The sequence below is a fragment of the Polypterus senegalus genome, chromosome 1 (genome assembly GCF_016835505.1).
Source record: "Polypterus senegalus isolate Bchr_013 chromosome 1, ASM1683550v1, whole genome shotgun sequence".
Taxonomy (NCBI): Eukaryota; Metazoa; Chordata; class Cladistia; order Polypteriformes; family Polypteridae; genus Polypterus; species Polypterus senegalus.
In genome coordinates this window covers 150,965,970-150,983,794 of record NC_053154.1, presented here as the reverse complement: position 1 = coordinate 150,983,794, position 17,825 = coordinate 150,965,970, and positions in this window count along the sequence as shown.

Here is a 17,825-nt window from a genome sequence, read left to right as displayed (position 1 = left end):
ACTGCTCGAATATATAAAGTCAAAACTTGAATATTTAAAGTAAGCGTCGGTATATATAAAGTCAAACTTGTTTTCTGAATATATAAAGTCAAAAGTTGAATATATAAAGTAAGCGCTGGAATATATAAAGTCAAAACCTGATTATATACAGTCAACATCGGAGTATATAAACTCATTCCTGAATATATAAAGTCAAACTCAAAATATATTGATTGAAACGACTCTGAACTGAACTAAGTTAACAAAAACGTATTCAGAGAAATCAATTAAAAAAACACTGGTTAATGTTTTGAAAATGATGCATGTGCCCTGCCTAGGATTGGTTCCTGCCTTGCGCCCGTGACCCTGTGATCGGATTCAACGGGTTGGGAAATGGATGGATATTCCAGCGCTGACTTTGTATATTCCGACGCTGACTTTATATATTTAAGTTTTGACTTTATATATTCCAGCACTTACTTTATATATTCAGAAATATTCCAACGCCGTCTTTATATACTCAGGTTTTGACTTTATATATTTGGGAATGACTTTATATATTCAAGTTCTGACTTGATATATTCTAGCGCTGACTTTACATAATCAAGTTTTGACTTTATATATTCAGGAATGACTTTATATATAGAAGTTTTGACTTTATATAGTTAAATTTTAGTCATCATTGCATAACTTTTTCTTTACCATAGAAATTTAAAGACTAAATTCAACTTCCATTCCTACCAAAGATATTTCTGGCGACTAAATAGAACCTACTTATATCCAAATTCGAGCTATTGATCTGTCGCCTGCCTGCCTGAATAAGTCACCCTCGCTTCTCTCTTACTTTTTTACCGTTCATTTAATCATGGCTAGTGGCGGAAAAATTATAAAATGGAAGGAGGATTACACTGAGTATGGCTTTACCAAAACAATTATTAATGGCGAATCGATTATTCATAAAGTTTCAATTGGTGATCTGTTTTTCTGTGTTAACCTCATATTTTTTCATACTTCTTCTCAAACCAAGGGGGTGCGAGGGTAAAATGAATCGGGAAGCATTGATCAATGTAATCGGTGTACCAGGAAATCATGCATTGACAGAAGTTCCCCTTTGCTTGTAATGCAAAGTGTGATTAAATGCATTATTTTTTAACGCGTTATGGAGCACATGCATTGAAGCTTCTCAGCTGTGCTTGTGCTAAGAAAAGGAAACATTTTAAAAATAACGTAACACGATTGCCAATGTAACCTTTTGTAAGTAGTGCCTGGAGGATTCAGTGTGGAGAAACTCTAGAGACAGAGTGTGTATTAACTTGTGGATTTTTCTGTGAGTATTTGGTGGCAGCGTCACAAAGTCGCTTCAGTAACACTGCGTTAGCTGCGGAGCTCAGCTCAGAGCGAAATGAGGTAAATGGGAGGGGAGATGATGACGTGACTCCCCCATCCGCCTTAACTGTCAATCCCCCACAAACACAGTCTCTCGGAATTTGCATAAGCACAGTGCTTCACCTGCAAATTTCACTTAGTTACAAAGTGATCAAAACTCTCATTTTATATCCTGCGTCCTCTCATTAAACTTGTATCCTGAATTAACCGTGGGCATGACAAACGCCAGCGGCAGCCTGTCTATGAACTTAATTTAAACTTTAGGTTTACACCGTGCTTTGTTTCCGAAGTAGCAGCACTCATGAATATGGTTATATATGTCACTTTCGCCGCTTCTTATTGTTTCGCTGCCTTCTCAATTATATAATGCATGTTTTCTTCAGCGCTTTTTGGGCCTCTTCCTGGTTTTCTACGTACTGCGTTGACAGTCAGTTCACGTGATTACGTGGGAGGCGTGATGATGTCACACGAAACTCCGCCCCCCCACGCCTTTCGAGCTCAACTCCATTACAGTATATGGAGAAAAATAGCTTCCAGTTATGACCATTACCCGTAGAATTTCGAAATCAAACCTGCCCAACTTTTGTAAGGAAGCTGTAAGGAATGAGCCTGTCAAATTTCAGCCTTCCACCCACACGGGAAGTTGGAGAATTAGTGATGAGTGAGTGAGTGAGTGAGTGAGGGCTTTGCCTTTTATTAGTATAGATATACATATATACATATACATATATATATATATACCCATATATACACACACACACACATATATATACATATCTACATATATACACATATATATACAAATCTACATATATATATTAGGGGTGGGACTCGATTAAATTACTCTAATTAATTATAGGCTGTGTAATAATTGATCTTGATTAATTGTATGTAATCACACATGAAAATTTGACCCAAATCGCAAATGTTTTTTTTTTTTTATTTAAAAGGGTTTTAGTGGGCGACAGAATCAAATAATAGACATGGACATGAATATTGTAAACTCAAGCTCTTTTAATTTCTAAAAAAAAAATGCTTTTAAACTGCATTTCAATTCAAAACAGAAACAAAAATATCATCCCTGGCTAAAATTGGGCAGACTTAAAAATAAAGTGGTATTTTAAGTACTTTAAGTACATTTTCAGAATGGTGTTGTCTTTAAATAATAATAACCAAAATTTCAACATAAAGTGCAGTTTTTCTTCTTAAAAAAATAAGTCAGAAACATAAAAGGTAATTTGACCAGCTTCACCTTTAAACTCTGAGTAACTGTAGCCAAAATAATTTTTTACATTAGGCTAAAACAGTGTGATCATTGAACATTTTGTAAGTAGATGTAATTAGAATTACTAACAGTCACGGAAGTCCAATGATCCCCAGTAAGAGCCACAAAGTCTGCTTTCTGTAATGCATCTAATTTTGCTTGCTTTTCAGTGTGCACAAAACCACGCTTTTATTAAAGCTTCCGTCGGGTAGTCTTTTGAAATAAAATTTACTTCCGATCGGTCATAGCAACACGCTGTCTTTCGACTCTTACATTGATGTGTGCATCAATGTAATTGATGTACCAGGAAATCATGCACTGACAAAAGTTCCCCTTTGCTTGGAATGCAAAGTGTGATTTAATGCGTTATTTTTTTTAATGCATTATGGAGTACATGCATCGAAGCTTCTCAGCTGTGCTTGTGCTAAGTAAAGGAAACATTTTAAAAATAACATGACTGTCAAAGTAATAGTTTTGTGACCGTTATGAGTTTTGCTGTCATCAAGGATTTGATTATAATTTCTTTCAATCAGGTTCGTATTTGGGCAGTTTGCACAAAACCATGCTTTTATCAAGGCTTTCGTCGCGTAGTCTTTTGAAAAGAAATTTGCCTCCGATAAGTCGTAGCAACGCGCTTTCTTTCAACAAAGTGTGATTTAATGCGTTATTTTTTTTAACGCGTTATGGAGTACATGAATCGAAGCTTCTCAGCTGTGCTTGTGCTAAAAAAAGGAAACATTTTAAAAATAACGTAACATGATTGTCAAAGTAATAGTTTTGTGACCGTTATGAGTGTTGCTGTCATCAAGGATTTGATTATCATTATTTCTTGCAATCAGGTTCGTATTTGGAGGATGTGTTGTGTTCAAGTTATATTCCGTGTTTGTCAACCGTTGTAAAGATAACAGGTTTCATTCATCGAAGTGTTCACCACCCAAATCGGTACTCGTCAATGTAAGATGTTCAACAGGCATTCCCGGGATTAAGTTGTGGAAATTGCCTGCGAACATTTAGTGGTAGCGTGCGTATGAACTTAATTTTATGTTTTTCAGTCCTGCAAAGTCATTTGACATGAGCCGCTCGGAGTACATGCATCGAAGCCTCTCAGCTGTGCTCGTGCGATCTCGCGATGTCAAGGGGTTTATTTAATGTTAGCTAAGACCTGGCACTTAAAAGTTTCTTGCTACAGCAATTTTAACTCCGTTACAAAGTGATCCAAAGTCTTGTTTATACCTTGTGTCTTTTCATTAAAATTGTATCTCGCGAATACCACATTGGTCGTAGGCATGACAAACGGCAGCGGGAGTGTGTCTATAAACTTAATTTAAAGTTACGGTTCAGACTGTGCTTTGTTTCCGCAGTAGCTGTTCACAGTCATTTCACGTGATTACGTGGGAGGCGTGATGATGTCAGATGCAACTCCGCCCCCACGGCCATGAGCTGAAATCCATTACAGTATATGTAGAAAAAAAAAGGTTCCAGTTATGACCATTACGCGTAGAATTTCGAAATGAAACCTGCCCAACCTTTGTAAGTAAGCTGTAAGGAATGAGCCTGCCAAATTTTAGCCTTCTACCTACACGGGAAGTTGGAGAATTAGTAATGAGTCAGTCAGTCAGTCAGTCAGTGGTGGCTTTGCCTTTTATTAGTATAGACTAGCAAAATACCCGCGCTTCGCAGCGGAGAAGTAATGTGTTAAAGAAGCAATGAAAAAGAAAAGGAAACAAGGATATATATATATATATATCAGAATACCCGCGCTTCGCAGCGGAGAAGTAGTGTGTTAAAGAAGTTATGAAAAAGTAAAGCAAACATTTTAAAAATAACGTAAGATGATTGTTAATGTAATTGTTTTGTCATTGATATGAGTGTTGTTGTCATATCTATCTATTTATATATATATATATATATATAGTAAAATACCTCGATTGGCAGCGGAGAAGTAAAAGAAAAGGAAACATTTTAATAATAACGTAACATGATTGACAATGTAATTGTTTTGTAATTGTCATGAGTGTTGCTGGCATATATATATACATATACATATATACACATACTGTATATATACACACACATATATACATACTGTATATACAACATATACATATCTACATATATACTGTATATACACATATATATACAAATCTACATATATATCTACATATATATATATTAGGGGTGGGACTCGATTAAAAAAATTAATCCAATTAATTAGAGGCTGTGTAAGAATTAATCTTGATTAATCGTATGTAATCGCACATGAAAATTTGACCCAACTGCCATAAAGTGCAGTTTTTCTTCTTAAAAAAATAAGTCAGAAACATAAAAGGTAATTTGACCAGCTTACTCTTTAAACTCTGAGTAACATTAGCCAAAATTATTTTGTACATTAGGCTAAAACAGTGTGATCATTGAACATTTTGTAATTAGATGTATTTAGAATTACTAACGGTCACGGAAGTCCAATGATCCCCAGTAAGAGCCACAAAGTCCGCTTTCTGTAATGCATCTAATTTTGCTTGCTTTTCAGTGTGCACAAAACCATGCTTTTATCAAGGCTTCGCTCGGGTATTCGAAATGATCAGTCGTAGGAACGCGCTTTATTCCGACTCTAACATTTTTGTAGCTGTGATGTGTGCATCAGTGTAATGGATGTACCAGGAAATCATGCATTGACAAAAGTTCCCGTTTGCTTGGAATTGAAAGTGTGATTAAATGCGTTATTTTTAACGTTATGGAGAACATGCATCGAAGCTTCTCAGCTGTGCTTGTGCTAAGAAAGGGAAAATTTTAAAAATAGCGTAACATGATTCTGCATTAACCTAATATTTTTCATACGTCCCAAACCAAGGAGATCGAAGGTAAAATGAATCGGTAGCGCATACATAGTCAGTACACCCCCTCTCGGGAATCGAACCTCGAATGTCGGCGTTAGAGGCGAAGACTCTACAATTAGCACAGCGTGTGGCTTGTCTATGCTAAAGTATGTATTGTAGATCGGGGTATATATATACATTTATATATATACCCGTGTATCGCAGTGGAGAAGTAGAAGTTATGAAAAGAAAAGGGAACATTTTAAAAATAACGTAACATGATTGTCAATATACAGTAATTGTTTTGTGAGTGTTATTGAATGTTGCTGTCATCAAGGATTTGATTATCATTATTTCTTTCAATCAGGCTCGTATTTGTAGGATGTGTTCAAGTTACATTCCGTGTTTGTCAATCGTTGTAAAGATAAGAGGTTTCATTCATCGATTAGTTCCTTACTGCATCAATAAACAGCTCGTCTTCCTTTTTATCTGTGATGTGACAAACTGCATGCACGTTTTTTTACGCTGTCTTCCTTTAGCGGGACATTCACTTTTTCCACCGTGTGCTTTGTTTCCGCAGTAGCTGCACTTATGAATATGATTGTATGTATAAGGCGCTTCATATTTTTTGCTGCCTTCTCAATTGTGTAATTCGGTTTTGTTCAGCACTCTTTGGAACTGTTGCTTTTGTCTGAGCACTGCGTCAGTTCACGTGAGCCGCTTGGTGTTCTTGCATCGAAGGTTCCCAGCTGTACTGGTGCCATCTCGTGTAATGTCAGCTAAGACCCGGCACTTAAAAGTTTCTCTCGCAGTTTCAATGAGTTTGTGCCAAACACCACCCTGACCATCTCATCTTCCTCTGCATAAGCACAGTCCTTCACACGTGAATATTTACCGGCAGTGCTTGTATTGGATTGCCGCTGATGGACGGCCTTATATGGGCAGGCACTAAATTACAAACGCTAGTGGCAGCCTGTCTATGAACTTAATTTAATATAAACTTACGGTTCACGCCGTGCTTTGTTTCCGCAGTAGCTGTACTTATGAATATGCTTGTATGCATCATTTGCTTCATAATGTTTTTCTGCCTTCTCAATTGTGAAATGGCGTTTTGTGCTCATCGCTGGAGTTCTTCCTTGTTCTCTACGTACTTACGTAGGAGGCGTGATGATGTCACACGAAACTCCGCCCCCCGCGGCCATCTCCAACTCAAGACTCCATTACATTATATGGGAAAAAATAGCTTCCAGTTATGATCCTTATGCGTAGAATTTCGAAATGAAACCTGCCCAACTTTTGTAAGTAAGCTGTATCGAATAAGCCTGCCAAATTTCAGCCTTCTACCTACACGGGAAGTTGGAGAATTAGTGATGAGTCAGTGAGTGAGTCAGTGAGTGAGTGAGTGAGGGCTTTGCCTTTTATTAGTATAGATTACACCATAGAATGCACAGTGTAATAGTAAACTAATGTAAAAACATTGAATAACACTGACACAAAACACCCAGGCTCCCTGCTCAGCTACACGAGCAGGCTGTAGCACACACATTTTTATAAAATGAGTTTTAAGCACAGGGAAAAAAAGGAACATTAGAACGAATACGAAATTTATTTAAAAACCAACCACAAGCAACCAAAAAAGTAACAAGATCACACTATTTTAGTCTTACATTCTGATCGCTGTAAACACTCTTTATAAAATGGCTTTCTCGCATAACATCGCCTCACTTACGATATCCCCTGCAAGTTGCTTCTCGTTCAGCCACACTAGCAACAGTTTTTCCACTTCTTCCAGCACTTGAGGCCTCTGCCTGGTTAACGCTGTAACGCCTTTTGCAACATTAATCTTTGCTGCTTTAATAAATTCTTTCTGCTTTAGAATAGTCGAAATCGTAGATTTTGACTTCTTGTACTTGGCGGCAAGATCAGTAACACGAACGCCATGCTCAAAGAAAGAAAGGAGATTAATATTAAAAATATAATCTTCACAGGTTATTATGCTGCATCTTGATTTTCATCCATTGCTGAGGAGGGCCATGCTGAATTTGAAAAAGCCACCAAGAAAGTCTATGTGTGTTCCTTTCACTTAGTGGAAAAGAAACCAGCAATATGATGCTTCCGTTTAAAGAAGCACAGAATCCTATTGTGAAAAGAACAAATATGTATGTGAAAAACTGTTTTTCAAATTCTTTGGTGGCCATATGTTGACCAGCAAACACCAGCCTGAATGTTAGTTAGTGCTGCTAGTACAAGTGCGGCGCGCAGTTTCAGTCGTGCTGTGTTTGCAGTCTGTGTATCTTGTTCATGCTATTCTGGTTTTTACTTTCTCACCGCAAATTTATTTGATTCTAAACCTGATGTGTTGCTGTTACAGTTTAGGTAATTCAATATCAATAGATTTTTTAGAGCTGTAAGTGAGAGCAAGGTATTCAATTTATTAAAATTAAAATTAAAATTTATTTTTATTATTATAATAATTTTATATTTATATCTATATTTTAATAATATTTTAAGGCTGTGGTTTGTTAGATGAGGATGATGTCAGAGGGTGTACCAGCATTCTAATGTTAATTGACATTACCTTGGACCTTACTCTTATTCGATGTTAATTAATGCTGATTTATTTTGTTTTCGTATTGTGTCTTTTATTTTTCTATTCTTTATTATGTAAAGCACTTTGAGCTACTGTTTGTATGAAAATGTGCTATATAAATAAATGTTGTTGTTGTTGACATTGATCAGGAACCTACAGTTGCATTGCTTGATTCATTTTTTGTAATATGAAATGTTTGTGAAATTTAATATCTTGCTTGTCATTAGCAAGTTATTTCGGAAGTTAATATTTACATTAGAGAAGTCTGCATTAATACAGGAAAATTCTGGTATGGCCTCACCAGAATGTTCGTGCCAAAAAAGCGCCACTTCTTTTTAATACAGTGGTTCTACTGGCACCGTGCTGATAAATTTTCATTTGTGTCAAGTCCATGAACTGAAGCAAGCCAGAATCTTTCCCGAGATTGACACGTACCCAGGGTAATGAATTTAAGCAGAGCAGCAGGCTTTGTCAATACTGCTCTTTGAGTGCTTGATCATCTCTTTCAATCCTACGATACGTTGCTGTCTTGTACCAGTTTTGGTCTTGCCTTGTGCCCGATGTTTGCTGGTATGGACTCCAACTTCATTATGTAAATGCTCTGGATAAGCAGGTTTAGAAAGTTGATGGATGGATGGGTCATTTCTTTCTGTCTCTCAGTCAGTTACATCACTCACTCACAGTCACAAGTGCACTTACACACACACACATACATATCCTCTGCATGGCTTCTCAGGATTGCTTTGGCCCTTCTGGCAACAGCTCTCTTCCAGGTCTGGTTCTGGCAGAATTTCCATGCCAATAAAACCATAGCACAGGTAAAAGAATTGTTTGTGTGCATGTGTGTATGCAATGTGGTGGGAGAATCAAAAGATAAAAGACTTAAAAGTTATTTTTTTAATATGACATGGTGGTGAAAAACAGATATAACAGTGTCATGAGTGTACTGATAGTGGGCCACCCATCCAAGAGCATCCCAATAATTGAGCATTTTGAAAATGGAAGCAACCTGTTGATAAAAACAGCTGACTGATGCTGACACACCTTGTCTAGAATAATCGATGGCCAGAAAGTGACACACTTGAAAACAAACCAGATTTATGCTTTCAAGCAAGTGAGGTGGCAGTCCATAGTTTAAATATGTTCCAATCCTGTCAAGTGAAAATTGAAAAAAGGTTGAGTTGCAGTGGACTAAAGAACACAAATAATGGATTCTGGAGGGTTTGAAAAGCATTGCCTGGTATCATGCATTTTAGTTCAGGGTTGAAGGAGAGCTTACACCCCAATAACTCATGTTCTTAACCTGCTGCCTGTCTCGCTTCAGGCTAGAAACCCACTCCTTGATGTCTTGCTATACAATAGTGGTAGGTGGGTTATCATTGTAATCATAAAAAAGATAATAATGTTTAAACTGCAACACTAAGATTTATAAAATGTATCATGTTCAAAAATACAAAGTGATGTGAGACTTAAAACATTAAGTTTTTTCAATAAACTGCAGATTTATGGAATGAATTACAAATATTGTGAGGATTTGGCTATAAATATTAATGGTTTAAAAATATATCCATGTTTCTAATTTGTAGCAATATCAGTATGTTATTACTATATAATTATGTGGCATTTTGCTTTTAATCATTCTTCAGGGAACAGCATAGCATAATGTCTGAATAAAAATTAAAACTGATTGTGTTCAGGCTGATATGAATAGTCTGAACAGAAAATAAATGGTGCAAAGATAAAAAAAAATCTGATCTGTAATTATTTTGTAGCATTTTGAAGAGCTTTGTTAATCACAAAGGTTTTAACAGAACTTTGTACTTTTATACAAACTAAAGGAAGCAAACTATCAGTGCAGGGGAAGAAATCTACTAGTCAAGCCATACAAAAATAAAAGTAAGGAATGGCAAATTAATAAAAAATGTAAATGCAAGACATTTATGGGGTTTATGCAGACCTGTGGATCACCCCAATCTAGTTCTTTTTTTTTGAGAAATATAAATTGAGTAGAAAACAGAGAATGCATTTCCAAATGCAGGTGCAGTGATGACACCCTAATTACTTTATAATTTCCACCTAATTACAGCCTCAGGAGTTTGCATATTTCATGAAACCTAAAAGTCACACAGCAAAGAAGTGAAGACATGATTAACTGTAAAAAAACACAATTCTGCTGGTAAAAAATTGTGTACTGCTTTGTTTATGAAGTGAATTCCACTCTTGGGTCTATGTGTGGATCTGTTTTATATAGCAGCTGTGGGTAGGATGAATGAGATTATCAAGTACATTTTATTTTATATAGCACCTTTTACAGAGCACACAGTGAAAAAAGTGCTTTAAAAAGTAATTAGAAGGGAAATTCAAAGAAGAAGATAAAATGCAATACAAAATCATTCTGACTCTCATCAAGACATAATAACACGCAGATCAGTTATCTGCCGCTTGTCTACATTAGTGATGTGTTGAGCAGTGGATGCTTCATAGATTCTTCACAGACAAATTGGTGTAAAAGTTAGAATATTTGGTTGCTTAGGTTTAAATACAGATATGATTGTTATGACTTTTTAAATAAAAGTTAATAATTGTTTTATTCTATATTATCATTTATTCCATGAGGCCCTGTTAAAATTGAGATTTGTTTTAACTTTTGCTTTTGGACCTTGTGTATTAAGATAAGCACTTGGACTGGACTGGCAGGTGAGGGGGTGTTCCACTTGGTTTAGCTTCTTCACATTATTAGCATTATTTCTAGACTGCTTCTTCTTTGTACAGTACATATGTGTTCAGCAAACTAGTGGATTGAACAACCACATTTGTATAATGTTACCTAAATTTCTGTTCCTATCTGACAATTTACACAGGTAATACTTTGACCTAAAAAGTAAAGTTCAGTTAAGTCTGTTGTTGAAGCTGTACTTTTTAAAAAGAGCATAATTTATGCAACTGCTTTTTTAACTCATAAAATCATTCTTATGATTTTATTTTGTGTGAGATCTAATACAGAGTAAAGTAGAGTCTGTTGAAACAAAATAATTAATATTATATAATATAACATTCTCAGTTCTGCATAATCCAGTACAAAATGGTGACGTGGCTAAAACTTAACCCATGAGCTTGTGGGTGTAAATTGGAAATCAGCTTTGGACAGGGCACCAGTCCGTCACAAAGGTTAATTACATACTTAATGTTATTCATTACAAAATATAACTTTGATTTTCTTGTTGTCTTAAAATATTTCTTCAGATGTTGAAAATGCAATTAGTCAGCCCTGAAGTTTGTGGTGCAAACATGGGAATTGGTGTCCATGGATTGCTAAAATAAAAGACCAGGAAATGAATTTAGGTACTGGGAGGAGATGAAGACGTAGTCAAAGAAAGGCATGGGCGAAAAGCATAAAATTTAAATCGAGCATCAAAAAAGGGGGTTGGGCAAAAATAATACTCAAAAGAAAAAAAGAGGTCAAAACCAACACTAGCAAGAGTTATCCTAACCAGACTGTTTAATTATTATTTTAATGTTTCTTTATATAATGATATGATAATGAAACATGGACTTTGACATTCTGTGGTGATGGCATCAGTCATGGGCTAGCAGCTGCTGTGAGCACAGTGGATGCTTGTCCTAAAGAACTTAAACATATTTTTAGGGCTGGAAAATGAAGCAATGAATGGGCAGAACAAAAGAGTTGTTGGGTGCAACAAACTGAGATCAAAACCAAGACGACAGGTAGCTACTAATCAAAATACAATAAATCTTCACAAAAAAAACATTGCTGTAGGTTCTATACTAAGTAAATTGCACTTCCCCAAATAACTAAACAGAATTGCAAGGACATATTGACATTTCAAACAAAACTGCTTTCAACAGCATGGTTGGCAATGGCATCATTTCAAAACACAATAAAGAATGTAGAGGATGAAAAAATACCATAGAGGAGAGGTACTAAACATGGTCTTTACCTTAGTGGATTCCGTTAAAGGAATTTGCCAGTACCTTTTCATCATATAAAGAGTGGTCAAGAATTGTGTCTTGCCAAGCTGTTTGAGGAGTTAATCTACTCATGGCACAAGAAAAGCATCAAGATGGGAGACTTGATTAAGTAGATGGAAGTCACTGCTTAAAAGCCAACTTCCAGCGGGCTTAGGAACCAAAACGATGGAGCTAGACCAGGGACCAAAACTTTTCTCTGTCACACCCAGGTCTAACATTTGCTTGATTTCATGCTCCACTTCAGTATGCTTTGCCTCCAGAAGGTGGCACAGGCATTCTCGGATGACTACCCCCGGCTAACTCATGTGCAATTAGAGAAGTCTATCCTGGTTTCACATCTATCACTTCCAGGACAGACGAGATGGCTATTTTGATCTCTTGTAATTGACATGTTGTCAAATTGGTTCCAAAATGAAGAGCATCTTTTTGTGCAAAGAAAGAATGGTGTTGTATGGAGTAGGGGTCGGGTTCCTTATCCTTCCATGGTTTCAAAAGATTGACATGGTAAACCATTTGGGATGTCAGTTATTCGGTAGTTTCATCAAATAATCAACCAATCCCGTTCTTTCCTTAATTTTGTGAGGGCCCTGCCAGTGAGCCAGTAATTTAAAATGGGAAGTGAGAATGAGCACCATGACACAATCTCTGGAATGGAATTCACGGAGCATCATAAATGTAAAATTTTGTCAAATCTTAGCAAATCTACTGTGTAATTGTGCAATATATTTCAGAATATTTGTGGAATGTAGTGCCTCGTCTTACCAGCCTTCTTTTAGGATCTCTAATAATTCCCAGGGTTGTCATCCATATAACAACTCAAAAGGGTTGAATCCCATAGAGGCTTTTGGAACCTCCCTGTAAGCAAACAGAGTGAGGGGTAATAGTTGATTCCAGTTCCTCCCATCCTCACTGACCACCTTGCATAGCATATGTCCGTGTGTCTGATTGAACTACTCTACTAGACCATCAGTTTGAGGATGATATAATGAGGTCTTTAAGTGCTTGATTTGGAGTAACTTGGCAACCTCTCTGATCGTTTCCAAGGTGAATGTCATTCTCTGGTCTGTTAGGACTTCCTTAGGGATGCCAGCAAATGAAAAAACCCCTGCCAGTTCCCATGCAATATTCTTGGAATTGGCAACTCTCAAGGGGATTGCCTGAGGGTATCGTGTAGTGTAATCCACCAGCATGAATATATATTTATGACTGCAGGCTGAAGGTCCCAGGGGACCTACAGTATCAATGCTCAAATGGAATATCAATGAGTGGCATGGGTATCAGAGGGGCGTGGCCATCCATGCAATCTGCAATGATTGACATTCCAGACAGGATGTACTAAAGTAGCAGACCTCCTCATTTACTCCTGGCTAATAAAATTGGAATTTAATCAGCTCTAATGTCTTCTTGGCTCCTAAATGGGTCCCAAGAAAGTGGGCATGAGTTAATTCACAGACCATTCATCAGCAGATATGGGTAATTAGCATCTGTGTTCTCACCTCATTCTCATGTTCCACTACACAATATAAATAATTATTATTTAGTACAGAGTAAGGACCTGGTGGCATGGGATCAGAGGTGCATTGGCTGTCAAGCAGAACAACCGCATTTTTTGCAAACTTTAGGGAATCATCATTCCACTGCTCTCTTTTAAAGAAGGCCATAGTTTGCCAAAATTAAAATGTAAATTACTTAGGTGATCAGGATTGACCTGAAAAGGTGTGGTGACAGACTGCAACGCCTTGACCGCCGTCTCCATAGAGATTTCAGCACAACTCAATTTCAGGCTGCCCACATTATACTGATTAGCCCCATCCCCTTGTATGATTGTGGAGACAGCTTCAGATGGATTTTGCCCATCTATGATCAGGTCCAGTGTTTTTTGAGGAGCTTTGTGCTTCTCTGCTTTTGCTTTGTGACAAGTCTTGTCCTAGTGTGATATTACAGAGTAGGGTTGACTGTGCATAACAGCTTTCTTGATCATACGAGTAACCCATTAATAAGTGATTATACATGAGATGGACCTGTAACAACAGGTTTTCTCCGTGAATGCAGGTCAAACTGGTCATACCTGTTTCCCACTGTCATTGATGCATGAAATGGCGAGAAACATTGGCAATGTTACTGCTGGAATCTATCATTGATGTGACCTTATGCCCATTAATTACAACCACCTCAATGTAGGGAAGGGACAAGGGATTGGCAACGAAACAATACCTCTCCCCTCGTACCCAACTACAGTAAATGATGTTGTGGTGCGGCCCACCTCCCCGCACTTGAAACGGGGGGTCCTCCTTATTTAGTCATCCTTGGGTCCAACCAACAGTTCCATCTGGTGGTATATAGGCTTTGGTATGGCGATGCACACCCTCCGGGGGTTGGTGGTAATCAGTGGACCATTCCAAACGCTCAAGGTCTGCTATTAGTTAAAATTTCAAGTCTCTGGAACAGCAGGGTAAGAAAGTTGAGCAGGCCATTCAGGAGGAATTCACAAATGACCACCTTGACTATTTTATTTTTCTGAGTCATTCTCTCCTGCTTTAGCCAACATGTGACTTTGCCCTATAAATTGAAAACTTATAAGCGAGATGGTGTCTCTGGATCAAAATTCCACCGCCTACATGCCTGCTGGTCTGGACCTACCGTATACATCAGCAGCACCTTGTTCTTTAGTTGGTTATAGTCTGTGATGACTTGCTTTTTGATGTTGTAATAAGCTCACTGAGGTAGACCCCTCAGGAATTGAACCAGTATGTATGTCCATTCTGCTCCGGATAGCAGTACACTCAAAGATAAAAAAAATATGTCTCAATATTGTCATCTGGATCAAATGGCAACAATATTTGGAACAGTCCCATCATTTCTTTCCATTGGATTACCTCATGTGCCCAGATATGCCCCTCTTCTTCCGCAAGCTGAGTCGATTGTTTTCCCACCTGGGCTCGAAGGGCCTGGAAATGCACTGTCATGGCCCTCAAAGTTGCTGAAACATTCTAGGACTTGTTCCTCGTGTGAATTGTCATCATCCTGCAGACTGCACCACTGTAAAAAGAGACAGAACAAATCAAAAAGGTTTGGGTCGAAAACGCAACCTCACATATTATAAGTGAAAAATTATTAGGGTTTTCAGCAAAATTACTACCCCTCAGGACACAAGTCTAAGACAAGACTGGACCAAGATGGTGACGCTTTCGGCTAAATTCTGGCCAGGTAGGTATTGGCAGGTCCAGGTGGATGGACACTAGAAGTGAAGTCATCTGTGGCTGGTCTGTCAATCATCTGGGGCCTCATGCATAACGGCATACGTAGAATTCACACTATAACATGGCGTAAGCACAGGAGCGGAAATGTGCTTACGCACAAAAAATTCCAGATACATAAATCTGTGTGTTCGCCATCTTCCACATAAATCCCAGTCAGCATGAAAAGTAATGCACGTGCACCCGCCTGCTGTCTCGTCCCTTCTCCTCCCAGAATTATGACTCTTTGAATAAGCAAATGAATATAAATAGCCCTTAAGTTTAGTGTTCTGTGAAAAGGCAATGGCAAAAGCATGAGGGAAAATAGAAATTCAGCGAATACCAAGTGGAAGTAAGAAAAAATTTACTATTTGTTGGGTTAAACAGTGGCATAAACAACAAAAGGAAGTTGATCAAGTGACATAGTGTGTCGGAGAAACTCGAAAGCTCAAGTTCACAAAGTCGCAAAGTGCCTGAAATAAAAAAGAAGTTGTCAGATATAAAAGTCACTGTGAAAAGGCGAGTCGTAGCCCACTGTCTTAGTGTCATATGAAAGCTTATTAGGGTACAGAGAAAAAAAAGGCATACAGTGGGAAAAAAGCACAAAATGTCAACTTTAATTTTGAAATTTCCACTTTAATCATGTAGTTTATTTTGTCATTAAAGTAGAACATCATAAATGTCATCTTAAAATTGTTTAATTTACTAGTTTCTCAAATCCCATCGTAACTAAAGTAGTACATTAAATGCTTCATTTTGTATTTGACCTTCTATGTGCTCTATGTGTGTGAATCACTACATGCTTCCGGGCTTTCTCTTCCTCCAACAGAACACAGAATCCATTACATTCATAATATTACAGCTCTCTGAATAATTAAAATACCGAGATGTATACTTGATATCATTTTCATTATGATAGGAGTTAAAGCATGTTATTAAACATGGGAACACGGTGGCACAGTGATTGTGCACGACCGTCGATGAAATAATTTAATGCAGCAGTACTGTCTCTTTCAAACGTACTAACCCACAATTCCTGTCCTTACTTTTCTTTCTCCAAATACCCAATCGCCACACAATCAGCTCTTTAATAGATGTTAAGCCATCTGTAAGCTTAGAACGCAGATTCTTCAAAATTTTTAAGGAACATTGAAATATCTTTGTAGTACTTGTTTAATTATTCTATCCTTCCAGTGTCACGCCAATCCCAGCAAGCATACAGCGTGAGGCAGGAAAAATCCGTGAACAGAGTGCCAGATCCTTGCTAGCGTGTCCTCACATGTTTAATTATTAACAGTATAGATTATTTAAATGAAGTTAAAGTTTTATCTGTATAATATAATAAACATATTTTGCTGCATTTCATCTTAAAATTATATTGTCATCATATGTACATACGTGCTTTACAAAGTGGCTCAGGTTATGTAATATTATAACTGTAGTGCAAGTTTACAGTGAGCTGATTGTACTAATAAGTACCAACAGTTCTACAAGGAGCACTTGATGGACTGATTAAGTGCATTTATAGTACTTGGGATGAAACTGTTTCTGAACTGCGAGGTCCTCACAGGAAAGGGTTTGAAGCGTTTGCCATGTGAGAAGCAGTTCAAATAGGCAGAATGGCTGAGGCAGTGTGTGCTTGATGCTGTATACCGATAATTCTCTTTCTGATCAGCTGCTCCGAGTGGTGCAGTGAGAGTAATATGGAAAAAGATGATCCACTGTGGCAACCCCTAATGGGAGCAGCTGAAATAAGAAGAAGAAGGTGCAGTGAGAGTAACAACGCTAAAGCAGTTATGGTATTTGGAATAGTTTGACTATTCTTTGGGACATTATATTGTTACAGGTTAATTACAATCAGATGCATTAAACAAATAAACAATATGCGGTTAATTTCAGTGTATTTATAAAGCCGCATCAGGGATGGGCATCTAAAAAAGAAAGGGTAACCACACAGGAACAGTAGCACTGCTTTGACGCTGGGTGCTGCCAGTCTGCCAAACCGAGCATAGAACTTGCATATGACAGGGTATGAGATACTGTGGAAATGTGTGTAGCTTTATGGCAAGTTTAAGTTTTATACATCGTGATTTGAATGTGGAAACGTTCTTACACAACATTTTTGTGCGTACACACTGTTTATACATGATGCCCCTGGTCTGTAGATGGAGGAAGAGAAGAGGTAGTAGTATACACCACCACCTTGTGGAATTCCAAGCATCAATGTGGTTACAAACATCTGCAGGAACAGAACTTTTTTTGTCCAGCCCTCATTGTTAATATTTATTATTTGCAGACAGAATTGATGTTGCTGAATAAAGACCTTGAACTGCAATACTTTTATCATGTTAGCAAGTCATACCCACCAAACATTTTATGTTGAATAGTTCAAGCGAGTAAAAAATTCAAATATGATAATTATATATATATATATGTTCCCATTTATAAGGAGAAATTTTTATTCAGTACTGTGGAAACTATAGAAGGATGAAGTTGATGTCACTTACAGTGAAAATTTGGTAAAGGGTAAAAGAGAGAAGGCTTAGGGAAGAGACCACCATAGG